Genomic DNA, 27,266 nt, shown 5'->3' on the forward strand with positions numbered 1-27,266 from the left:
ATGACTAGTGAGCAAGGCCCTGACCTTGATTTAACTGGTGGTCGGCATTAGGGGAGTCTGTTGAGACAGAGACATTGTAACCAGGGGTTTTATTCATTTTAGACTTGCTCCATATCATATTTCAGTGCCAGTGTCTGCCTAATTTAATATTAAGAGTTAAATGATTTGTGCACTTTTAGTATAACAACTATTTTTCATTGAAGAATCTGTCTTAGTTTGGGTGCTCCCGAAAGCAGACCCCAGGCAGAGATTTGGGTGCCAGCAGTCAATACGGAGGTGATCTGAGGAAGCTTCCTTAGGGGAGTAAGGCAGTCATCCAGGGAAAGGCGGAAGCCAGTGAAGGTGCGCGAATGAGTCAGTTGTCACTGTGGGCTCCTGGGATTCAGTTGTGCTAGGGACTCTTTAAGAGGCAGTATTGGCTGATCTCGAAATCGCTGCACTGAGGGATGAGGTAACTGGGGTATTTATTTACTAATTCTTGTCCTGTATTAGTTGAGGGTCACTCATGGAAGCATTATCTCCCTGGCCTGCCCTGAGAGAGGGGGGTGCACTCCTGTGGCCGAGAAAGAGCTCAGACCAAGAGATGTAGGGGTTTGGAGTAAGAAGGCAGAGGAGTGTATGGGAACTGTCACCAAACTGCCGGTGACCTGCGGGATGAGCTGATGGGATGAGGGTAGGACGTTGGCGTGTATGAAGTGCAACAGTAATATCCAAAAAGAATGGGAGCCTACAATAGGACATGCCTTTTCAAGCATATTGAGTAACCGGGCTCATTTGGAGAGTCAGCCTTCCAGGTCTGGAAACACTATAAAACTGACTCAAGCCAAGATGCTATTGCAGTTAGGGACCACAACTGCGCATGCCACCTTGTCTCAGAAGCCCAGCCTCTGGCCTCTCTTTGTTAGCTGCCTTTAATTTGTTGGACCCTGGACCTGTGGATGACCAGGTGGCAATGACAAGACAAGGGAAGTACAAGGCAGGACCCCAGAAAGAATTTTGAGGCCATGACAAGCCAGACGCATCTCTGTGACTCTTAGAGCATTCTTGCTGTAACAGGTATCCTTTGCATTAAGAGTAATGAGTCATCTCTTGTTTAAAACATGGCAAGTAGCTGAGGTTATTAAGAGTAAAAATAAACTTCCTTGTCCCGGAAGGGAAGGAATTGGTCAAACACTAAGATTTGAACTTAATAGCCAGACTATGAGAATGAAGAATTACTTTTCAAACTCAGATCACTCATGTGAGCAATGCTATTAATAATTGCTAACATTTATTGAATGGTTACCACATGCTGGGCTTTCTGCTATGCTTTTTATGTGCCTGACCTCACCGACTCCTCACAATAACACAATGAGAGAGGTATTCTGTATATCTCCAGTTCATATATGTGGGAAGTGGGACTTAGGTTAAGTACCTTGCCTAGGTCCTGGGAATAGCAAGGGCGGAACTGGGATCTGAAGTCAGGTACGACTTTATGAACTTGAGAAGTTCTGTAAGATGACCGCTAAGATTGAGTATGCCCTCTAAAACGGTTTGTGTATAGGTGGGCCAAGGGGTAACTGGGTTGTTATTGTTAGGTTGGGGGCCTGGGTTTCATAAACTGCTAATGTGAGAAGACCATCAAGACGTCTTGATGTTGCCAAGGGCAGACGCCAAGTCGCCGTGTATTCATGGAAGTGTCCGTGGGTGCTAAATGGTTGGAATAGACCCTGTGGACCACTCCCTGCCCTAACATCCCAAGTGTGGGTCCAGACCTCCCAGGAGCGTCCAGCCTCCATGGAGTGGGAGGCTCTGGAGTAATGATGTCCTGGGAATTGGGTGACTGTGATGCTTATTTGGGGTTCCACCCTTTGCTGGCTGTTTGACTTCAGCCAAGGGACTTAGTCACCAGGGAAACTACTTTTCTCATCTGTAAAATGAAGATTATGAGACCTGACTCTTGCCTTCCTCACAGGGAGGGCAGGAAGCTTCCTGAGATCACCTCACCAGAGTCTTTTGATCTGCTTGAGAGCATCCTGCTTAATTGCCCAGCCAGGCACTCGAGCAGCTGGGTGAAAGTTTTATGACCCGAGATTCCCACAGCCCATTATCCACATGCTCCCAGAAGCCCTCTGAGGTTTTCAATGAGAGATTTGGCTGGCGAAGGTTCTGCCAGGCCATGAGCAGAGATTTCTCAGAGCCTTAGTCATGGAATAAGCGGTTTCCCAGGGAAGCTCTTGCCAAGGCTTCCATTTATTCATGTAGTATTTCTTAAGAGCTCCGATGCACACATGGCGATTTCTCACCCCTCCCCAGGCTTGTCCACAGCAGTCATCTCTGGTGTCGTGGAATCCTGCCAACTCTCAAGGACAACTCTTGGCCAGTTTAGCCAGAGCCTGGATGTGCTCTGTGCCCTCTGGTTCCAGCTTTTAAAAGGCTTCTTCAAGAGAGTAGTCTGTCCACCTCCTCACTTCTTGTCTGGACCATCACAAAAGCCTCCTAAGGACTCTCCCTGCCTCCAGCCCTGCTCTCTCTCTGTCTGCCACACTACATCCCGACGCACAGGAGGGATTGCTTCCCTCCTCGAAACCCATCAATCCTTCCCCATTGGCCACGTGGTAAAAATGGAACAAATTGACCTGGCACTGAAAGCCCTGCTCTAACTCGAAAGCTGGCCCCCCCATTTCCTTTCTTTCCCCATTTCTCCTCTCTTTCTATGGTCAGTTCATTGATTAAGTTTGCCATTCTACTTTATTCGCTTATCACCTCCTATGTGCCAGGAGCTGCATTACACTCTGGGGAACAATGTGAGAGCCCTGTTGTCATGGGGCTCACGGCCTCCTGGGAGATACAGACACGCACACTGGTGAGTGCCGGCCGTGCAGTTGGGTGAGTGCCGTAACATGGGAAATGGAGGGTCAGCTGGAGGGAGCCCATTGGAGGGGAGCCTGATCTTCCTGGGGTGAGGGTACGATATCTAGCACTCAAGATGGTTAGGATGCAGACTGACAGAGTCAGGTGTGGACGGTGGGAGTGGAAAGCGTGCCCCATCAAGAGTGACTCTGGTGTGAAAGAGGGCGCAGGAAGTTGGGGAGACTGACACAACTATGGCAGTTCACGGCTTGGGAAGCAGCCCAGTTTCTGAAGGTCCTGGTGAGCCTTGCCTGGACCTTTTCCTGGAAGAAAAGGAATCGGAAGCAGGGTGTGGTCTCCGCCATCCTTGCTGCGCAGCCTGGCAGGTACTCTCAGACTCTCAGGCCTTCGCCAGGGCTGGTGTTTCTCCCTCACGGCCCCTCCCTCCTTTCCCCACCTCTCCCTGTTCTCCTCCGGCTGTGGTTCTACCCATCTTTCATGGGTCCCTTCAAATGCCATCTGGATCTGGGATCAGTATTCATTGTTCCTTCCTCTGGACACTTTGAGTCTATCACTGGTATGTTACTGTTTATTGTGTTCCACCTTATATTTTATGTCAGTTGCACCTGTTTTTCTCCCTCACAGGACTGAAAGTTCCTTAAAGGGCATATTAACCTTGGAATATTTACTTCTGCATTTCCCACAGCACTTAGCATACAATGCTTTGAGCCAGGCTTTCCTCAAGCTCCAGTTCCTCTGCTTATTAGCAACGCGATCTTGGACGAGTTACTTTATCTGTGAGACCTCGAGTTGTCTCATCTATAGGATGGGGATCTTGATTTTTATTGCACAAGGTAATTGTGAGGCTCACCTGGTTAGCACTCAATAAGCATAAGTTGCCCTCCTCGCTCCTCTGTTCTCTAGCTCATAAAGATTGCTGCAACATCTTGGGAAAGCATCCCTAAGGGAGGGGTACCTCACTTTTCCTGTGGGTCCAGAGGAAGTGTCTGGTGCCCAGGTGAGATCCCATCTGCACTGGTTTGCTGAGTACCTGGGCAGAAAGGCAGGATATCAACATCATCGGTGGAGCCTTGTTTATCAGTGGTGGGCGACACCACCCAATTCTAATCTGATCATTATTATTTTTTTTAACACCTTCCATGGAACACTCATCCTTAATGTAAACAAAAAGAAAATGCTGGAAAGGAATCGCAAAACAAATTAAATCATGTGCGTTTCCTTGTCTAGGATTATGCCCTAAACCAAGGTAGGCTCCCAGGGAGAGGAGAAACAGCGGTCTGCCTATTAGTCTTTCCCTTTTCTACCTGGTCGCTGCTCAGCCTGTGTAAGGAATCTGTACTCTGAGACGACAAGGGTCATTGTCATGGCCCTGGTCATCCTTGACAGCACCATCAGCAGCAGGTTGCTTCTTCCCCTCATCACTGCCATTTGGTGGGGGGGCGGCAAGGCCGAGCCCCACCTCCTATGCCATTCTCTGGAGCCCTCATCTGCATACATATTCTCGAAAGTCCCAATCCTGCGTTTGTACAAACTTGATTCTCACTGCAACCCTGCGAGGCAGGTTGAACAACTGCCATTATCTTAATCAGTGAGGAATCCAGTTGCAGAGGAGTCAGGTGACTTGCCCAAGTGATGGCACGAGCCGGGAGAGGAGAGGGGGCCTGCAGGGCTGGGGCTGAGACTCAGGTGGCTTGAGCCTGAAGAGGGTCATTCGAAAGTGAGGACAGCCTTGTTTCTGGGCAGCCAGCCTTGGTTCCTCCTGATATAATGGTGTCTGAGGAATTTTTTTAAAGCACCAGGGAAAGCCAATTCCTTTTTCTACCTCCTTTTGGTACTTGGAACTCCCACTGTGTGCCTGGGACATCGAAGTGTTGGCTGCATGAATAAAGATTGAAGGAGCACATGAAGAATAAAAAGAAGATAAGAGTTTGCCCTGGGGTTTATGAGGCGGGTGTGATTTCTGGAATATTCCACAGATGCTCTTAACCTTCCTGCCTTGACTCATAGACGTGTGAAATCCCATCAACATATTCATCCTCGTTGAAAGTACTAGAGACAGATCTTCCCTCTCTCTATTGCTTTACTCATGTTTCCTCATGGGAAGAACAGCTGTGTTGTCATATTGGGGATACTGGGAAAGACTGGTGTTCACTGAGTCACATCTGTCTGTGGAGCAGGGTTTCACGTCTCTTTCTCCTTCTGGACCTGCTGGATTCTGACATAGTTCCTTGCACTTTTGCTCTTCGTGCTTTAAACTACCTTCCCTCTCCCTGCAGCTGTTTTAGGAAAAGTGTTGGCTAAAGAACAGAGATGATTCCTTTCTTTTTTTGCCAGCCTCTTAATTAATTAAAAAAACAAGTCTACTTCAATCAGGTAGGGTGTGCAAGGTTTAGCATTCCAAGAGACACATATCAGCAAATGGATTTTTCAACAAGACCTTTTCCATTTTCTACTCAAGATAATATTGAGATATAATCGTGTGTCACCTGCACTGCCTTCTCAGCTGTCTGCTGGAGAGAGTTCCTTCCTTGACCAGTGAGTGCTATGTGGGTGGGCTCCTTTTGGTGGGCGGTAGGAGGTGCTGGGGCCTTGGTTCTCAAACCCAGCTGTACATCATAGTCACCCTGGCCACTTGAATCAGAATTCCCTGGAGGTGGGCCCAGGCATTGGGATTTTTTTAAAAAACTCCCCTTATCTAGAACATGGATCCAGAGGGCGTATCCGTATTCTAACATGCGATGTGAACCACTGCTCCAAGGCAGTCTCCATTTCTAAAGAGAGAAATCCACCTTTACATTTAAATAAAGTGAATTGTTTTCATTTCTACAGACAGTTCCTTCTATCTATTATCTAGTGGGAATAAGCACGCAGTGGGAGAAGCACCCTAGTACCTAGTGAGAGAAGCACCCTAGTACCTGGTGGGAGAAGAAGGGATGAGAAATGGTACTTTCAGCTCCAGCGCCTAAGAGCCTGGAATCTATAGACCTTCATCCTTTAATCCTCACACCACCTTAAGGGAGGTGTCACAATTCAAATGGAATTCAAGTGAAGAGACTGTAGCTCAGAGAAATTTAGGGACGTGCCTGAGGCTTACACGGTAGGTCAGGGTAGAACTAGGATTTGAATGCAGGCCTGCTTGGCCCCAAAGCCCAGTTCCCTTGCTCCCTACCTGTGGGTCGCACCCTGTGGCCCCTTCAGTCTCTTACAGACCCTATGGTGGCAGTTTAGACCCATTCCTGCTCCAAGGCCTCTAGATGACAGGATCTGTTATAATCATACCCTCCAGATTGCCTGGGGAACCCTTGTGGCCAAGGGTCCTTTCCTCTTAACCCAAAGGGCCACCCAATATTCCTAAAATTCCCCAAAGTCAGCCTACATATTAATCCCCCAGGCTGTCCCTCACAGAGGGCATCAAATTTTTTTTTTTTTTGCAGTATGTGGGTCTCTCACTCACTGTTGTGGCCTCTCCCATTGCGGAGCACAGGCTCCGGATGCACAGGCTCAGCGGCCATGGCTCACGGGCCCAGCCGCTCCGCGGCATGTGGGATCTTCCCAGACCGGGGCACGAACCCGTGTCCCCTGCATCGGCAGGCGGACTCCCAACCACTGCGCCACCAAGGAAGCCCTTTCCCTTTTCTTCATTGAACATTAATTGTTTAAATGTTTTACAAATTTAAGGTCATTGGATCTTTATAATAACCCCATGAGGTGGATATCATTATCTCCATTTCTCAGATCAGAAAATTGACATCTCACGACATTCAGTGAGCTGTCTGAGGTCACATAATTAGGATGTGATTGATCCAGGATTCTAATCTGGACATTGGAGTTCCAGAATGTCTTCTCTAACCACTAAACTACACAGGTCACACGAACTTGCTATGAAAGCACGAGCTGAGGTGCCCGGGGGGCGGTGAGAATTTGGAATCCATGGAGATGATCAGCTCACAGGGAAGCAGAGCTGGAAAAGGGCTCAGAGAAACCAATGCCTCCTCCTTTATCAGGAGACGGCTAGGCTTCTGGGGAAACTGAGGCCCATGAGAGGAAGTGAGGTCAAACTTTCCCAGCATGATCTCGGTGCTCCAGAAGCTTAAAGGCTAATGAGGGGTGACTGGACCAAATCTCTTTAAAATGAAAACCACAAAAATTTTTTTATTATGGAAACTTAAAACATATCCCAAAGTGGAAAGAATGGTTTCATGGACCCATGCATCCTTCACTCAGTCGAACAATTATCAACATTTTGCCAGTCTCATTTCATCTATCACCTCCCAGTGATTTTAGAGTAGGGAATAGAATTTTTAAAATAAATCCCAGAGCCCTCTTATTTTACACATAAACACCCCAGTGTCCAAATTCATTCTGTTGGAGGATTTGGGGGAGAAAATGAGGCCTAGACCAGCCCTCTGGGGGAAGGGCGCTGCCGTTTTCTGCAACAGTCAAAGGAAGATTCGCACACATCCGTCCATCCCTGGACCTTGATTCCGGGCTGTGACCCCCCTCCCCTGTGAGTAATGCCGGGGCGTGTCAGACTCAGGCAGCTCCTGGTGGAAAGAAGCACTTTGTGAATGCTGTCTGTAACCAGGACAAGAAAAAAAAAATGTGCCGAGTGGATCCCTTATGCACAATCATCCTCTTTTCCCAAATGAGCCTCCAGTCCTCTGTGGGGCGTCTGAGCCCTGCCAGATGGGTGTCGATGTCAGCTGAGTCACCCGTGTCATTCTTATTATCTCATTTACCCGTGTTTGTCATTTTCCAGCAGCATGACTCACCCGGCCCAGAGGAAAATGCAGAGCCTGGAGAGGTGAGTCTTTTATGGAACCCTCACAGCCACACCTTTGGAAGCAAAATCCTTTCCCCCTGAACTCTCATCTGAGCACCCAAAAGAAGGGGCGAGAAAGGCCGAGGGGCTTTTGGACCTTTTGGAAGGGCCACTGGTCAGGGTGACAGGCTCTGGACTAGGTCTAGATAGACTTGTGGGATTCTGGAAAAATCTCGATCCCACGCTCCAACCTGCCTGCTGGGTCTTCCCAGAGGGTGTGTTGTTCTTGGACTGGGCCCTTCAGTAGCCGAGGAGAGAAAGCTCTCTACCCAGCGCCCAAAGAAGCATCCTTCTCTAGAGGCTGCCAAGGCGAAAAGCAGGAGGAGGCCAGTGGAGCGTGCCCACCCTTGGCCCCTTCCCGGGCTCGATGACATCCATCCCTACACAGTGTTGGCCTCCTGGGCTGGGCGTGGGCGCCGTGCTTGGTTCCCCATCCATTCCTGCTTGGAAGAGAGGAGAGGAGTCCTTTTACGTCGTCTCTGGACCACGGCAGACACTGGGCCTCCTGCTTCTAGGCAGCCCTCCACCTCTCCATCACCCAGGGCTTTGTTCTTTACACAGCAGTTGAAGTGATCCTTGCATGTGGTAGAATGGATGGTAACACTCCCCTGTTTAAAAGTCTGCAGGGGCTTCCCTGGCACGTAAAATAAAATTCATATCATCACCAGGACCTACAGTCTTGGTATCCAAAGTGTGGTCCACCAGCCTCGGGGTGGGGGAGGAGGCCTGGTTAGAAATGCAGAACCTCAGGTCCCACCCCAGACTTGCTGCGCCAGAAGGCACATGCATATCACGTGAAAGTGTGAGACACTCTACAACCCACGCGGGCCCAGTGGATGGAGCCTAACCTTGTGTCCTTCTCAGAATCACCTGGGGAGTTTTCACAGTGCTCATGCCCAGCCCCCAGGCACCAGGGATCCTGATTCAATGGCCCCTCACTACCACCTGGAAGGTAGGTTTTATGGGTCCTGCACCTGCAGCCGAAGAAGCCAACTCTCAGAGAGGCATGGCGTCCAAGGGCACCCCGCCGTGCAGAGGCTGAGACTGTTGGATTCATCTCTGGCTGCAAAGGCAAGAGGAACTGAGAGTACGGGCTCTGGATCCAGGTTCTTGGGGTTTGATTCCTGCTGCACCACATACAAACTGGGCAAATCATTTATCATCTGAGCTTTATTTTCCTTATTTGTAAAACAAGTATAAAAAGGAACTCATGTCACGGCGATGGTAAGAAGATTAAATGAGATACTGTGCTTAGGATGGCATGTGAAGAGCTTAGTAAATGTTACCTGCCACTATTATCATTGTTATTTATTTTTCCTCACCCTCAGATTTTTGGCCCTTTAAGCAACAGAAGCTCTGAATTATCTGGCTCTAGGCTTTTCTCTAGTGGTTCCATGGCCTATGTGGTATAGTGGAAAAGGCATGAGCTTTGGAGTTCTCTTGTTTGTTGTATGATTTAAACAGGCCACTAGGTCTCTCTAATCCTCTGTGTTCCTTATCTGTGAAATGGGGACATGAACACCCATCTCCAGATTTGGGCTGAAAATAGGATGTGACGTCAGGTACAAGGCCTGATCATACTGGGCCTTAGTCAGTCTGATCTTGTTAGAATGTGAGTCACGGGTACACCATCAAAGCATCGTCCTTGAAATTTCACCCTACATACCTACATATACCAATGTCACCAAAAAAAAAAAAAAGCACAACCTAAAGTGTGAGAACTATGTTTTATTCAGCAGATTTTTCTGAGACTGAAATCTGGAAGACAGCCTCTCAGATGGCTCTGATGGACTGCTCCTAAGAGGTAAGGGGGAGCCAGGATACACAGGAGTTCTGCAACAAAAACCAGGTGGCCGGAACATCAAAAAATTACTGTTAATTGAAGAAAACCAGACCTCTCAAGTTAATGAATTTAGCATTTTCTCTGTCTGGGAAGATGCAAGAGTCTGGATCATTGAAATCATTCCTTTGATATGCACCTTCACTACCTACGGTCAGTATCCTACATTTCTGTATCCCGAATCCCCTCAGGGTGCACAGCTGGGGGCAGCTACAGTGGCTGCTGGCTTGATGGTTGCAACATTCTTTGTTTACTTATATGGCAGGCGACATTTTTCATCCACAGTAATAACCTTGAGCAGCAGGGCCCCGAGGGGAAGATGAGTTCCTCTCTCTGGACAGGAGTCCAGCGTTGGCATTCTAGGCAGATCCCACTCTCTTTTCTAATGCTAAGGGAATTGAGAACCCAAAGGTGAAATGCAATGGGTCACCAACCAGGGACACCTCAGCCCAGTCTGAGGGGCAGAGAGCACAAGTTCTGGAGTCCCGCTATCTGGATGCACATTGATTCTACCCTTATTAGCTGTGTGACTTTAGGCAAGTGTTTTAACCTCTCTGTTCTTCATTTTCCCTGACTGTAAATTAGGGCCGTACCATCTACCCCACCGAGTGACTGTAAGGGTGGAATGAGTTAATAAAGGGAAACGCTTTGAGTCATGTTTAGCACGTAGCAAGAGCTCCGTAATTGTTCTACACTCACTCCCTGGTTAGTTGCAGTGTCTCTTTTGTGATCCCACCTAACAGGACTTGCAATGTTCTGTTCGTTAATCTTGTTTTGCCATGAGCTCATCTCTGTGTTCCCAGAGCCTAGCAGCAGAGGGCTGGATACATACTTGGTGTTTATTACTATTATTATTTTTGTCAGGAGGAATGAGAGTGCTCAGTGATCAGCTGACATGAGCTAGATGCCTGCAAACCAGTGTCACAGGAATTAGGCTCAAATTAGCAAGACCTGCGGCCATAGTCCAGGAATGCCTGGTCCCAGGCCTGGAGTAACCCTAATCGCATCAGTGGGAGAAAATTACTCACCACCTGTGCTGTGCCAGGGGCTGTGCATGTGCACGCCCCTCACTTACGCCCGTGGTGTTGGAAAGACTGGCACGTGACAGTTCATCACCGGAGAGAAAGCATTCTCACTGCCAGCCAATCACCAAACTCTCAGACTTCTATCAAACTCTCTTTCTGTCCACACTGAGTTAGGCAGAGAGGGGGCTTTCAGACTCTTAGAGTGGAGCATCTGTCAGAGAAGCAAACTTTTCTCTTGCTAAAGCTGACACTGATGCATTTTATGCAATCAAAATTCTGTCTTTTTACCAAATTCTAAGTCACTTAGGAGTCCCTCCTTGTGAGGAGGTGAGAAAAACCTTCCCCTTCCATAGGTACATTTTCATGTTGTTTTTACAAATGCTCATACAGCACTATTCTGCCAGACACTGTTTAAGTCCTTTATAACTATTAGCTTATTCTAACCTTCATAACGACCCTTGGAGGCAGGTAGCATACCCCATTGTACAGATGAGAAAACCAAGGCACAGAGAGCTAATTGTCCAAGACCCACAGCTAGTATCACAGAGGCAAGGGTCTCCTAGCTTGGCTCCAGAATCTGGAGCAGATCCCTAGGCTGTGTCGTGTCATTTAATTCTTGCAACCTTCGTTCTGTAACCATCCTGCAAGGTAGCTGTTTCCTCAGAGGGCCCTGAGGCTCTGAGAAGTTAACTTTGCTCAAGGTTACACAGACTTAAGTGACAGGGCCACAGTGGGAATTCACTGCCGTCTGACTCCAAAGTGACAGCAGGTTAAGCTGAAAGCTCAGTCCATGGTGGAAGAATATTCTACCTTCCTAGGTGTCAATACCATGGGCGCTTTCCTCGCATCTCCTGTGGACAGTCGGGAGCTCCCACTACTTGAATTCTCCTTTTTCTCTTTTTCCATTTTCTTTCTTCATCTCCACTTCTCACAGGGTTTGGAACCTGTAGTTGAATGCTGGGTGGTGGTGCTGATAATCGAGGGCATCTTTGCCTTGTCGTTCACTATAACGGGAGTGTAGCTGGTATTTTCCTCTTTGTTTTCCAAGGACATTGGAGTACTGGTGGTTCCTTGGGGAACAGGCAGAGCCTTGCAGAGGGAGGAAGGAGGCGGTGGTACTGACCGAAGCTCTGCCTCTTGTTTGCAGGGGAACTTGGACATGTTATGTAACTTCTCTGATCTTCTGTGTTAACATTTAGAGTTGGCTAAGATTTGGGGTTGGTTGATTAGATTTTTTTAATTTTTAAATTTTTTAAATTTTTTGCCAAGCTGCGTGACTTGCGGGGTCTTAGTTCCCTGACTAGGGATTGAACCCGTGCCCATGGCAGTAAAAACGCTGAGTCCTAAACACTGGACTGCCAGGGAATTCCCTAATTTAGTTTTTTTAAGCTGCAGAATATTTAAATTACAAAGAATCTTAGAAGTACCTCTAAATACAAAATTGCATCATGGGGGCCACAGAGGGCTCTGCAGAACTTAAGTTTGGAAATCACTGGATGAGGTAATACCAAATTTGCACGATCACATGAAGCCAATGGGATTGGTGTATTCATTTCCTAGGCCTATGGTAGCAAATTACCACAAGCTTGGCGGCTTAAAACAATAGAAATGTATTCTCTTACAGTTCTGGACCAGAAGTTCACAATCACAGTGTCTGGCAGGGTTGCAGTCACTCCACAGGCTCTAGGGAAGAATCCCCCTTTGCCTCTGCCTAACTTCTGTGGCTCTAACCATCCTTGCCTGTGGCTGCATAAGTCCAGTCTCTGTTTCCATCTTTACATGAGCTCCTCCTCCGTGTTCTGTGTCTTCTGTCTCTTACAAGGACACTTGTCATTGGATTAGAGTGCACCTGGATATATTCCAGGATAATTTCAACTCAAGATCCTTAAGTTGGGACTTCCTTGGTGGCGCACTGTTTAAGAATCCGCCTGCCAATGCAGGAGACGCGGGTTTGTGCCCTTGCCCAGGAAGATGTCACGTGTTGTGGAGCAACTAAGCCCGTGTGCCACAACTGCTGAGCCTGCTCTCTACAGCCCACCAGCCACAACTACTGAGCCCATGTGCCACAACTACTGAAGCCCGCGTCCCTAGAGCCCGTGCTCCACTACAAGAGAAGCCACCACAATGAGAAGCCCGCTCACTGCAACTAGGGAAAGCTCACATGCAGCAACAAAGACCCAATGCAGCCAAAAATAAATAAATAAAGAAAGATCCTTAAGTTACATCTTCAAAGACCCTTTAACCAAATAAGGTCATATTCAGAGGTTCCAGGGATTTGGACATGGACGTATCTTTTTGGGGCCACCATTCAACCCACTACAATCAGTAATAACTTTTAAGCATCTACTATGTGATAAGCATGCCAGGGATACATGGGTAATCAAGACAGAAATGCTACCACTGGGAGCCTCTAAGCTCCTTTGAAAATCTCTACTGAATTTCAGACTTTAGCATTGATGTTTTCTTTCCTCCCTCCCTCCTCCTTTCCTTCCCTTTAAAGATGGGTTTATGGAGATATCATTTACAAATGGTAGCGTTTGCCCTGTGTGGGGAAACAGCTGGGGAAACAGGCTTAGAGAGGCAGCATAATTTCTTCCAGCATACACAGAGAGGAGGTGGCAGAGACTGGGACTTGAACCTCTGTTGTCTACCACCAGAGCCCGCCTCAGGCTCCATGGTCTGTACTCTTCCTCTGGATGCCTCCAACTCCTCATTTATCGCCTGAGGTGGCTGACAAGATGCTTTCTAGAAACCCTGAGAGCTCTGACCTTGGAAACTCCCATGGTGAAGCGCAGAGGAACACTCCTTATTCAGAGGAGACTTCCTGAAATGGAAATTTGTACGCCTCCTATAAACCTTGCCTGTTTGTGTCTTGTGTCCTGTTAAGTGGATTTACAGCTTCAGAGATCTCATTTCAATGTAACTGATCCTCACAAAACGGACAAGCGATTGAAATGATTCCTGTGAAGAAACTGCAAGCTGAGGACCACGTTAATGATGCCAACCCAGGGAACAGTAGGAGCATGGCTGACTCTGTCCATCTGCAACCCCTAGCGTTTGCGGCTTTTCAGCTAATTACAAGAGAAAAATAATGGCCGTCTAAGTGTATCAATCACAAAGTTGGTCAAAAGACTTAAAAAAATTATTAAGACTGATATTTGAAATAGGATCTGTGGTCCACTATCATTAATGATGACTGTGTCCTTGAGTGAATATTGTGTGTTGACATAGCTAGTAAAAGGATGAAGCCATTGCAATCGCCAAGACATTTAGAAAATTTTTCAACTGGTTAAAGCCATAATATACTCAACCCAGCCCTTTATAAAATTGGATTAAATGTGATCATTTTAAACTTATTACTTAATGTCATAATCCATCGGTCAAACCCTTGCTACTCTTGCTATGGTGAAATGGCTGAAGAAATATCTAAAAAGTACATAGTGATATATTACAATGGACTCCTTGGTCATTAAATATTGTTGGCAGATGCATAGAACTTTTGCTGAAGAGTTGAAGAAAACTTAAGTAATTCAGTGTGAGAGGTTTGCAATACAATTACTTTCCAAATTACAATTTGGAAAGTACAAATGTTTCCAACGTATTTTAGCTTACGTTATTTCTAGATTCTTCATTTCAGTAATGAAATACATTAAAACACCCTTTCTTGTCAGCTCTTAAAGGAAAGAGATACCAGAAAAAATACATTTTCAATAGTCAATGAATTTCTTAACAAATTTCAAACATTTCTTAAGCAATGTTTTTGGTATTTATGTTGACTTGAATGAAAAGACAAAAAAAAAAGGTAAATTTCACCAGCTAGTACTATACGTGAAATTTATTGCTGCATTTTTCCATAGCAAGCTATTGAAGCCAGGAGGTTAAAGTCACAAAAGCACAGAGCAAAATAGGATTTCACTGATGTGAATCATTGTACAGAGGCAAGAAGTTTAAAGTATAGCAGAATCTTCACAATACTTTGTAATTAGATAGGGAGTGCACCTGAAAATATTCTGCTCAAGCAGAGATTCTCTTATTCTCTTTTGGCAAAGTACTTGAAACAGTGAATGAACATAAAATCAAGGGTTTCAAATTATTTGACCTTTTCAAGGCTGACACGGGACTGTTGGGAGTGAGCTATAATAGATACATTTGAAAAAACAGAAGCATGCATATAAGTTGTCCCTGCAGGTTAAGTGTCATGATTTAATAATGAATGAGACAGTAACTGCCTTTCAAAAACACCTTATAAACCACAGTGAGATACCATCATACATGCATCAAAATGGCTAAAATGAAAAAGACAGACAATACCAAGAGTGGGCAAGAATGTGGGACACCTAGAACTCCCACAGTGCAGGGAATGTAAATTCATGGAACCTGTTCTGGCAACTGTTTGGCAGTATCTACAAAAGCAGAACAAAAGCAAACACAGTGACCCAGCAATTCCACTCTAGGGATATACCCAACAGAAATGCAAACATGTGTTTACCAAAAGATGGTTCTGAGTGCACATAGCAGCACTTTTCCTAATACTCGAACACTGGAATTTACCCAAACACCCACCAAAAGTGAAATGGATCAACTCATTGTTGTGTATTCACACAAGACAGTACTACATACGATGAGAATGAATAACCAAGACAACCTCAGTCGTATGGATGAATCCCACAAGTGAGATTTTGAGCAAAAGAAGCCAGACACAAAAATGGGTGCCTCCTATGGGATTCCACTTATATGATGTTAAATAAAACACACACAGAACTAATCTGAAAGTTAGGAGAGTGGAGTGGTTACCCTTGGGGGTGGGGGGAAATAACTGGAAAAGGCACAAAGGGGCTTTTGATGACGGGGCTGCAGATAATGCTTCTTGATCTGTGTCGTTAACCGGGTGTGCTCACGTTGTAAAGCTACATTGATCTGGACAATTATGTTACGTACGCTTTCCTGTATGCATATTATTCTTGATTGAAAAGAAGAAAAAGATACTTTTTATGTGAAGACAGTGTTTGAGCACTGAAGATTTGAATCATTTCCAGTGTTAACATTGTTAAAAATGACGTATATAACCTATACCTCTACTCTTGAAAAGATTGAAACAGAATATTCTAGCCTGTTTTAAGCTTCTAAATGAATTGTTATTGGATATTAAACTAGGTTGGCTTTTTTTTTTTGCCGCACTGAGTGGCTTGTGGGATCTTAGTTCTCCTACCAGGGATTGAATCTGGGCCCTTGGCAGTGATAGTGCGGGGTCCTAACCACCGGACCACCAGGGACTTCCCTTGAACTAGTTTTTTTTTTTTTTTTTCTAAATCCAATAAATTGTAGGAAAAATGGGTCATCATCAGGGAAGTTGGAAATTTACTTGCCAGGTTTCACCAAATACCTTTGCATAGTTGGTAGATGGAATTGAGAAATAAGTATTATGACGGAATAAGGCATTTATTTGCATTTATTTGTTGCATTTATTTCATTTGAATCTACATATTTTTGTGAGGCTTCTTTTCCAACAATGACAGCAACTAAAAGCAGGTGTCAGACCAAACTGAATTTAAGACCAAACTATTAATCACTATGTCATAAAGATTCAACCAAGACTGAAAAAAACTAGGAAAGCAAAATCACGTTGATCTCACTAAACATTTTTTTATTATTATCAGTGATTTTTCAGGAAAGCAAAAAAAGTTCTTAGGTATTGCTAAATAAAATAAAAATTACTAAAATTGCTAATTCTCTTGAATTGCCATATATATTTTATAATATCAATAATATATTAGAATAATAGTATGTATATATAAATTAAAAACACATACATTGGAGGTGCATGCTCAAAATTCTGTTATCAATATGGTGCTAGATCAAAAATGCTCAGACACCCTGGTCTACACCAGCATTTAGTCTTTAGAAACAAGTTATTTTAGTTGACGTGGGTCAGGAGTCAGGGAGATGAAGTTTTGAATCCTAGCTCTGCCACTTGCTAAATGTATGATTTTGAGCAATGAGTCCATGTATCTGGATCTGGGTTTCCTCATTAGCAGAATGGGAATTTAACACCTATCTGGAAAAGTTTGTTGAGATAATTAAAATGAGTCAATATATGTACATTTCTTAGCACCTTGGCTGGCTGGTGGAGGTTTTAATCAGTAGTCACTACTACTGTCATAGAGTTGCTTAGTAGTGTTTTCCAAACTTTCCTCATAATAAAGGTCTCCTGGGTGCTTGTTAAAAATGTTTTAACAATTTTGTAAATTGTTAAGACATTTGAACAAAATGTCTAAGGCTCAGGTGTTCTGAATTAGAATCTTCATGGGTGAAGCCTTGGAAGTTCTATCTTTAGAAGATGATTCTTATGCTTAAGCAAGTTTGAGGAAGACTGATTTACAAGGTGCTGAAGCCCTCTTTCCTTTAGTCATCATTCTCCATGTCTGAGTCTTATCTCCTAAGCCCCATGAACCCCCATAGGACCATCTCTGTCCTGCACAGGGTCTAGCAGGGAGTGCTGTAAGCCACTGTGTGTGAAGGCCAAGGTGAAAACTCCATGTCTGGGATGATAAGAAAAAGATGGGTCCCAGCTGGCAGAGCATAGCAACGGGGAGACCGGGAGAGGCAACAGGCCGAGATCTCAGCAGGAAGAAATGGGAGAAACTCCCCACTTGGCGTGGGGCTTAGAAGTAGGACTAGGTCCTTGGGGGGCAGAGTGGGAGACTTTGGAGGCAAAGCATGACACACAGGCGCACTGGGCCAGCTCTGAGTCATTAAGTCCTAGGTCCAAGGTGGGAGCTGACCACAACTGAGACATAAAGTCAGATCAGTCCACAAGTAGGAGGACTTGGGGTTTTATCATTTGATCTTGGCAAGAATCCATACATTCCATTGCTATGGACTTTTAGGAGAGGTTGGTTTCATGCCTCTGTCTGATGCACGAGGATAAAGCAGGCTAGAAGCATAGGAGGTGCTTGCTTACAAAGGATCCCCCGTGCTAGGTGCTTAATGCACATTCAGCATGCAATTGGGAAATCACACTAAATCCTGTCATTTTTGTCTTCTGTGCCTCTGCGTACTTGTTTCCCCCATTCTTCACCTTGCTCTCCAGGGAAGACCGTTCTCGTTGAGCAGCATGGAGAGGGTGTTCTTCTCTGGCACAGACACTCTGCTGTGTCCTGACAGCCCCGAGTTGCCCTCCCTCTGAAGGTGTGGATAATTAAGCTAATGAACATTTTTTCACTAGCTGCTGAAAGCCTCATTAATCTACACACATGTTGCCACAGGCAAATCATAGCAGCAAGGGTAGGAGGATAAACAAAAATAACTTCAGAAATTCATTCATCAGACTTGGTCAAGCTTGCTCTTTGGGAACTGAGACGTCTCATCCTCCAGGGGCCAGATGATTAGATGGTTGCATGTGCGCGTGCACGCATGCGTGTGCATGTGTGTGTGTGTGTGTGTGTGTGTTTCAATGACATGAAAGGGACTTCTTAAGCAATATTTTGGAACATCCAGGTTATCGTGCTGGCATTTATGACTCTTGCGGTTGGTGCTAATGGAATCTGTCCAAAGACTTCAGTGTGGAGGATTCTAGAACTGTTAAATAGGCTAAAGTGAATGATCAAGTTTTCCTGGCACAGAAGAGGGAAAACAGGATCATGGGATCACACACAGAAACATACCCAGCTGTGGCAGAGCTGGTTTGGGCCACCAGTCATTCTCTCCCCGACATTTCACAGGTCCCCTCGACTTGGGTTGGAGCCACATGGCTATTTCCTGCTCGTGGATGGAGAGCGAGGGAAAGAGCCGGCATGGCGCCTTTCTCTGCCGTGGCCGCCTTAGAGGCCCCTGCTCCAGACGCAGCATAACAAGACGGAGAACTGTTTGACCCATCCTCGAATTCTTACACCTGGAAAATAAAGTGTCATGATAATCCATGGAGATTTCCTAACTTGTCTGTTACTGCAGAAGAGTCTGCTCCATCCTGCCCGATATGCCAACCGATATGCCAACCACTTAAGGCCAAAGGCCTTTTTTGGAATATGGTGGTTAGACTAGCTGTCTCATGATATCTTCATGAGCAGTGTCTGGATTTCAGCATCGCCTTCAGTGGGGTCTTTTAGGGGTAAGTTGGGGTCTCTTTTAGACAAGTTGGGATCATGAGTGGTGAATGTTAAAACAGTTACATGGATTCTAAGTTACTTGAATTACCATTTGCACTAAATGTGCTCACTAGCAAATCAACATGAGCCTTAGGAGAGGATACTAAGACCATACTCCCTGCTATGCATCCTTCAAGAGTTTAATCAATGGCCTGGGTGAAGACAGAGACCCTCTGCTTTTTTAATTTGTGTGTTTGCCATAGAGAAGGGAGACACAGAGAGCATCTTGATGGAGAGAATCAGAACACAACTCTGGCAGCTCAGAACAATGGGCTCACTATGACGATACAGGAGAAAAGCAACACATGTGAATGTATGACATGCAGATTTGTACTCCAGAATCATAGGAGAGGAGAAATGAGGTTCAAGAGCAATTTGAAAATAGCTGTAAGTAGAGGATGATGATGACGATGATGATGATGATTTAAAATAGCTGGAAGTGGGCCAGTACCCAGAGCCAGAGACCAAGTGTCCTCTAGAGCTCTAACAATCTCATTCCTCAATAATTCCTGTACCTAAAGACCTATTTAGGAGGCTGGGAGGAGATGGGATGGGGAGAGAAAAGGGAAAGTATAGGTGGTCTGGGATTCAGCTGAAGAGTTTCCAGGTCCTTTAATAAAGTTGAACCCAGATCCTTCAAAGTTGGCAATGAAAGGAAAATCTTCACGAAGACAGAGGTGCTCGTTGTAAGAACAGCTAGAAATTGAATTCTACATTAACCTAAACAGAGTAAAGGAAAAATATACTGTTGTGGAAAATAAGTCTGGAAGGTGGTTTGGGATTAAAGGGTGAAGAGCTCTGAATGCCATGCCTGAGAGTGTGAATTTCAGGCAATGGGAAACCAAGGCCAATATTTGAGATAGGGAGTGATGTGATTTGATCCAGTGATGTTTTACTCTTCTTTCCATTGCCAATGTCCAGTCTCTCCTTTCTTTCTAGCGGATTGGAGGATATTTGTGAGGGGCTTGGTCAATTGTTAAATTTCAGGCATTAATACATGCATTGACTCAATGAGCCCTTACAACAATTATGTGAGGTAGGTATAACTATACCCATTTTACAGATTAATAAATGGGGACCCAGAGAAATTATCAAACTTGTCCAAAGACACTCAGGCCCTCTTTTCTGTATACTGTAGTATTAGGTATTGGCAGACACCCCCTTTCCTTTCCTCCCAGCTCTGAGGATTTGTTTAATCCTGCTAAGTGAAAATGAATAGAGTTTAAGTTTGAAGAGAGTTAAGGAAAGTAAAGAAGTTCAACCTTCTTCTTTTATAAATGAGGAAAATTGGGCCAGAGAAGGTAAGCCGTTTCCCAGTGTCATGGCACTGAGGCCTTGAGTTTTATCCAGCGATTGTTTCAAGGTTTGATGCTTCGATTGAGGTTATACAAGTCGCTTATGCATAGGCATTTGCGGGAAGACAATTGTACAAAGTAGAAAAGACCAATCAAAAGCACTAGCGCAGGGAATTCCCTGGTGGTCCAGTGGTTAGGACTCTGCGCTTCTACTGCAAGGGGCATGGGTTCCATCCCTGGTCTGGGAGCTAAGGTCTCACAAGCCATAGGGTGTGGCTGAAAAAAAACAAAAGCACTAGTCCATGAACAAGAACAGCAGTGTATATGTGTGGTGGGGCAGTAATGGTGGCTCGTCTGTGAATTAATTACTGAAGATACTTCAGAAACATGGCTCCCTGGGGACAAAGGTGGACAGGGAACCCCCTGGGTATTCTCCAGGTCTGAGTGCAGAGTAATTGTAAAGACATCTCCTTGAAGAATATTTACCAGGCAGTAAGTGTCACACAGGAGCTTTCCAAAGACAAACCTAGCTTGGGTACCATTAGACATCCCAGGGATTCAAAGCAGTGTTGACCAAAAAACGTGCCCTGGACCAATAGTCCCACATGACTGGCCATGAAAACAGGATCCATGGTCATCACAGTGACCTCTATAATTGTACATTGCTGTTAAAGTATACTTCCCGAAGTGACTTGAGAATAGTCTTTTTGTAATTATCATTCCTTGTAACTAGTGTTCCACTGTTATTTTTTAGGAACTGTTATCCTGGAGACATTGAGATGTGTAGGCTATCAGGCAACACTGATACATGAGTGAGTATTCCATGAAGTTAGAAATGCTCTGGCCACTTTATGAGAAGAAGCCATGCCGTATGAAAGACTAAAGCAAGAGGAAGTCCTCAGAGGAAGGGCTCCACAGGAAGATAAAGCTCCTGGATCCGCACAAATGTGTGTCAGCAGTTGAATGTGGGTACTCTTCTTCAAAGCAACCAGTAGACTCCACTACCTGCTAGCAATGGCTCTCTCATATTAATCTACTTGGATCTGGGGTGGGATGTTTCAGCTAAATTAAGACATCCTGACTCACTGAGAGTCACCATGGTGAACATGGGTGCTTTATAAATTTCTGAGGATTCCACTCCTGATTTAGTCATTCTGGGATGATTCAGAAGGTCCTCCGGGAGCTGAATGTGACTCCAGGGTCACAACTGTGAACGCTAGTTCTCAGTAGGTGGCTGATGGAGAGGGTGAACACAGATGGGCAAACCTTACCAAGGGTGGGCCCTGAGGTCATTCTTTGGGTCAAGGTCTAGGATGCTAATTATCTTCATTGGATGACAACACCCAGGTGAGCATGCCTTTTAATTATGGCACTCTGAGGTCGTCAGCGTACGCATTGGTATTCCCACTTTAGATGAGGAATTGGAGGGGAAGTGCTTTGCCCAAGATCATGGAGTGTGTTAAGGGTTTCTTGACTCCTAATCCAGGGCTTATTCTCATGCCCTGTGATGCCTTTCATAAATTCAGAGGGCTGGGAGCACCTTGGCCACTTGGATCCCTTGAGGTATCCAGCCAACAGATGGAGGGTTTTTAAAGTCTGTGGATCTGTTTTAGAACCACATAGCTATCTCCCAGGGGAGCAAGTCCCAGACTAAAGCCCCAGTAACATTCACAGTAAAAGTCTAAAAAAAATTAACATCTTAAAACTAACAGTGACACATACTTATTGCTGAAATTTCAGTAAATACAAAAGTGCATGTACAAAATTCAAATCTCATTTAATTCCACCACCCAGATTATTCATATACTTTTGTAATATTTCCTTCTAAGTTTTTCTGAAGCATAGAATTCTGTTTCCTTTGACATCTTTATGAATAGTTTATTATTTTGTTTCCTGACATTTCACTTGTTTACAATCTTTTCTTTATATAAGTAAACATCCTTAAATATATTTTTTAATGGTTGCATAGGGTGGGTGCACCAGAACCTCTTTAAGGCAATTCCCAATTTTGAATATTTAGATTAGTTAAAATTTTTGTTAATATAAATGACACTGTTGCAAACAATGTCCCTTAGAGATATCTTTATATAATTTTATAGAAATCTTTTTTTAAAAAAATATTTTATTTATTTATTTATTTGGCTGCATGGGGTCTTTAGTTGTGGCATGCGGGATCTTTCACTGTGGTGCGTCAGCTCTTCATTGCATCACATGGTCTTCTCTCTATCTGTGGCGTGTGGGCTCTAGAGCACACGGGCTTAGTTGCTCCACAGCATGTGGGATCTTAGTTCCCCGACCAGGGCTCAAACCCGCGTCCCCTGCATTGGAAGGCGGAATTTAACAACTGGACCACCAGGGAAGCCCCCTAGAAATCTTTTTTTTTTTTTTTTTAACATCTTTATTGGGGTATAATTGCTTTACAATGGTGTGTTAGTTTCTGCTTTATAACAAAGTGAATCAGTCATACATAAACATATGTTCCCATATGTCTTCCCTGTTGCGTCTCCCTCCCTCCCACCCTCCCCATCCCACCCCTCCAGGCTGTCACAAAGCACCGAGCCAATATCCCTGTGCCATGCGGCTGCTTCCCACTAGCTATCTACCTTACTGCGTTTGTTAGTGTGTATATGCCCATGACTCTCTCTCGCCCTGTCACAGCTCACCCTTCCCCCTCCCCATAACCTCAAGTCCGTTCTCTAAGAGGTCTGCGTCTTTATTCCTGCTTTACCCCTAGGTTCTTCATGACATTTTTTTCTTAAATTCCATATATATGTGTTAGCATACGGTATTTGTCTTTTTCTTTCTGACTTACTTCACTCTGTATGACAGACTCTAGGTCTATCCACCTCATTACAAATAGCTCAATTTCGTTTCTTTTTATGGCTGAGTAATATTCCATTGTATATATGTGCCACATCTTCTTTATCCATTCATCTGATGACGGGCACTTAGGTTGTTTCCATCTCCGGGCTATTGTAAATAGAGCTGCAATGAACATTTTGGTACATGACTCTTTTTGAATTTTGGTTTTCTCAGGGTATATGCCCAGTAGTGGGATTGCTGGGTCATATGGTAGTTCTATTTGTAGTTTTTTAAGGAACCTCCATACTGTTCTCCATAGTGGCTGAACCAATTCACATTCCCACCAGCAGTGCAAGAGTGTTCCCTTTTCTCCACACCCTCTCCAGCATTTATTGTTTCTAGATTTTTTGATGATGGCCATTCTGACTGGTGTGAGATGATATCTCATTGTAGTTTTGATTTGCATTTCTCTAATGATTAATGATGTTGAGCATTCTTTCATGTGTTTGTTGGCAGTCTGTATATCTTCTTTGGAGAAATGTCTATTTAGGTCTTCTGCCCATTTTTGGATTGGGTTGTTTGTTTTCTTGTTATTGAGCTGCATGAGCTGCTTGTAAATTTTGGAGATTAATCCTTTGTCGGTTGCTTCATTTGCAAATATTTTCTCCCATTCTGAGGGTTGTCTTTTGGTCTTGTTTATGGTTTCCTTTGCTGTGCAAAAGCTTTGAAGTTTCATTAGGTCCCATTTGTTTATTTTTGTTTTTATTTCCATTACTCTAGGAGGTGGGTCAGAAAGGATCTTGCTGTGATTTATGTCATAGAGTGTTCTGCCTATGTTTTCCTCTAAGAGTTTGATAGTTTCTGGCCTTACATTTAGGTCTTTAATCCATTTTGAGCTTATTTTTGTGTATGGTGTTAGGGAGTGATCTAATCTCATACTTTTACATGTACCTGTCCAGTTTTCCCAGCACCACTTATTGAAGAGGCTGTCCTTTCTCCGTTGTACATTACTGCCACCTTTGTCAAAGATAAGGTGTCCATATGTGCATGGGTTTATCTCTGGGCTTTCTATCCTGTTCCATTGATCTATCTTTCTGTTTTTGTGCCAGTACCATACCGTCTTGATGACTGTAGCTTTGTAGTATAGTCTGAAGTCAGGGAGCCTGATTCCTCCAGTTCCTTCTTTCGTTCTCAAGATTGCTTTGGCTATTCGGGGTCTTTTGTGTTCCCATACAAATTGTGAAATTTTTTGTTCTAGTTCTGTGAAAAATGCCAGTGGTAGTTTGATAGGGATTGCATTGAATCTATAGATTGCTTTGGGTAGTAGAGTCATTTTCACAATGTTGATTCTTCCAATCCAAGAACATGGTATATCTCTCCATCTATTTATATCATCTTTAATTTCTTTCATCAGTGTCTTATAATTTTCTGCATACAGGTCTTTTGTCTCCTTAGGTAGGTTTATTCCTAGATATTTTATTCTTTTTGTTGCAATGGTAAATGGGAGTGTTTTCTTGATTTCACTTTCGGATTTTTCATCATTAGTATATAGGAATGCCAGAGATTTCTGTGCATTAATTTTGTATCCTGCCACTTTACCAAATTCATTGATTAGCTCTAGTAGTTTTCTGGTAGCATCTTTAGGGTTCTCTATGTATAGGATCATGTCATCTGCAAACAGTGACAGCTTTACTTCTTCTTTTCCAATTTGGATTCCTTTTATTTCCTTTTCTTCTCTGATTGCTGTGGCTAAAACTTCCAAAACGATGTTGAATAAGAGTGGTGAGAGTGGGCAACCTTGTCTTGTTCCTGATCTTAGTGGAAATGCTTTCAGTTTTTCACCATTGAGGACGATGTTGGCTGTGGGTTTGTCATATATGGCCTTTATTATGTTGAGGAAAGTTCCCTCTATGCCTACTTTCTGCAGGGTTTTTATCATAAATGGGTGTTGAATTTTGTCAAAAGCTTTCTCTGCATCTATTGAGATGATCATATGGTTTTTCTCCTTCAATTTGTTAATATGGTTTATCACATTGATAGATTTGCGTATATTGAAGAATCCTTGCATTCCTGGAATAAACCCCACTTGATCATGGTGTATGATCCTTTTAATGTGCTGTTGGATTCTGTTTGCTAGTATTTTGTTGAGGATTTTTGCATCTATGTTCATCAGTGATATTGGCCTGTAGTTTTCTTTCTTTGTGACATCCTTGTCTGGTTTTGGTATCAAGGTGATGGTGGCCTCGTAGAAGGAGTTAGGGAGTGGTCCTCCCTCTGCTATATTTTGGAAGAGTTTGAGAAGGATAGGTGTTAGCTCTTCTCTAAATGTTTGATAGAATTCGCCTGTGAAGCCATCTGGTCCTGGGCTTTTGTTTGTTGGAAGATTTTTAATCACAGCTTCAATTTCAGTGCTTGTGATTGGTCTGTTCATATTTTCTATTTCTTCCTGATTCAGTCTTGGCAGGTTGTGCATTTCTAAGAATTTGTCCATTTCTTCCAGATTGTCCATTTTATTGGCATAGAGTTGCTTGTAGTAATATCTCATGATCTCTTTTATCTCTGCAGTGTCAGTTGTTACCTCTCCTTTTTCATTTCTAATTCTATTGATTTGAGTCTTCTCCCTTTTTTTCTTGATGAGTCTGGCTAGTGGTTTATCTATTTTGTTTATCTTCTCAAAGAACCAGCTTTTAGTTTTATTGATCTTTGCTATTGTTTCCTTCATTTCTTTTTCATTTATTTCTGATCTGATTTTTATGATTTCTTTCCTTCTGCTAGCTTTGGGGTTTTTTTGTTCTTCTTTCTCTAATTGCTTGAGGTGCAAGGTTAGGTTGTTTATTCGAGATGTTTCCTGCTTCTTAAGGTGGGCTTGTATTGCTATAAACTTCCCCCTTAGAACTGCTTTTGCTGCATCCCACAGGTTTTGGGTCGTTGTGTCTCCATTGTCATTTGTTTCTAGGTATTTTTTGATTTCCTCTTTGATTTCTTCAGTGATCTCTTCATTATTAAGTAGTGTATTGTTTAGCCTCCATGTGTTTGTATTTTTTACAGATCTTTTCCTGTAATTGATATCTAGTCTCATGGCGTTGTGGTCAGAAAAGATACTTGATACAATTTCAATTTTCTTAAATTTACCAAGGCTTGATTTGTGACCTAAGATATGATCTATCCTGGAGAATGTTCCATGAGCACTTGAGAAAAATGTGTATTCTGTTGTTTTTGGATGGAGTGTCCTATAAATATCAATTAAGTCCATCTTGTTTAATGTATCATTTAAAGCTTGTGTTTCCTTATTTATTTTCATTTTGGATGATCTGTCCATGGGTGAAAGTGGGGTGTTTAAGTCCCCTACTATGAATGTGTTACTGTCGATTTCCCCTTTTATGGCTGTTAGTATTTGCCTTATGTATTGAGGTGCTCCTATGTTGGGTGCATAAATATTTACAATTGTTATATCTTCTTCTTGGATCGATCCCTTGATCATTATGTAGTGTCCTTCTTTGTCTCTTTTAATAGTCCTTATTTTAAAGTCTATTTTGTCTGATATGAGAATTGCTACTCCAGCTTTCTTTTGGCTTCCATTTGCATGAAATATCTTTTTCCATCCCCTTACTTTCAGTCTGTATGTGTCTCTAGGTCTGAAGTGGGTCTCTTGTAGGCAGCATATATAAGGGTCTTGTTTTTGTATCCATTCAGCTAATCTGTGTCTTTTGGTGGGAGCATTTAGTCCATTTACATTTAAGGTAATTATCGATATGTATGTTCCTATTCCCATTTTCTAAATTGTTTTGGGTTCGTTATTATAGGTCTTTTCCTTCTCTTATGTTTCTTGCCTAGAGAAGATCCTTTAGCATTTGTTGTAAAGCTGGTTTGGTGGTGCTGAACTCTCTCAGCTTTTGCTTGTCTGTAAAGGTTTTAATTTCTCCATCAAATCTGAATGAGATCCTTGCTGGGTAGAGTAGTCTTGGCTGCATGTTTCTCTCCTTCATCACTTTCAGTATGTCCTGCCACTCCCTTCTGGCTTGTAGGGTTTCTGCTGAGAGATCAGCTGTTAACCTTATGGGGATTCCCTTATGTGTTATTTGTTGTTTTTCCCTTGCTGCTTTTAATATGCTTTCTTTGTATTTAATTTTTGACAGTTTGATTAATATGTGTCTTGGCGTATTTCTCCTTGTATTTATCTTGTATGGGACTCTCTGTGCTTCCTGGACTTGATTAACTATTTCCTTTCCCATATTAGGGAAGTTTTCAACTATAATCTCTTCAAATATTTTCTCAGTCCCTTTCTTTTTCTCTTCTTCTTCTGGAACCCCTATAATTCGAATGTTGGTGCGTTTAATGTTGTCCCAGAGGTCTCTGAGACTGTCCTCAGTTCTTTTCATTCTTTTTTCTTTATTCTGCTCTGCAGTAGTTATTTCCACTATTTTATCTTCCAGGTCACTTATCCGTTCTTCTGCCTCAGTTATTCTGCTATTGATCCCATCTAGA

The 27,266-nt window shown here is 43.7% G+C and overlaps 1 long non-coding RNA gene across 1 annotated transcript; it reads left to right on the forward strand.

Moving 5' to 3' along the window:
* Positions 1 to 2,470: 2,470 nt before the first annotated feature.
* Positions 2,471 to 18,526, forward strand: LOC117199660 (uncharacterized). Its single transcript, XR_007472614.1, has 4 exons — positions 2,471 to 5,388; positions 7,613 to 7,661; positions 9,415 to 9,479; positions 18,262 to 18,526. It is a non-coding gene; the product is annotated as an uncharacterized LOC117199660 (long non-coding RNA).
* Positions 18,527 to 27,266: the final 8,740 nt, after the last annotated feature.

This window comes from Orcinus orca, chromosome 17, assembly GCF_937001465.1.
Source record: "Orcinus orca chromosome 17, mOrcOrc1.1, whole genome shotgun sequence".
Lineage (NCBI taxonomy): Eukaryota > Metazoa > Chordata > Mammalia > Artiodactyla > Delphinidae > Orcinus > Orcinus orca.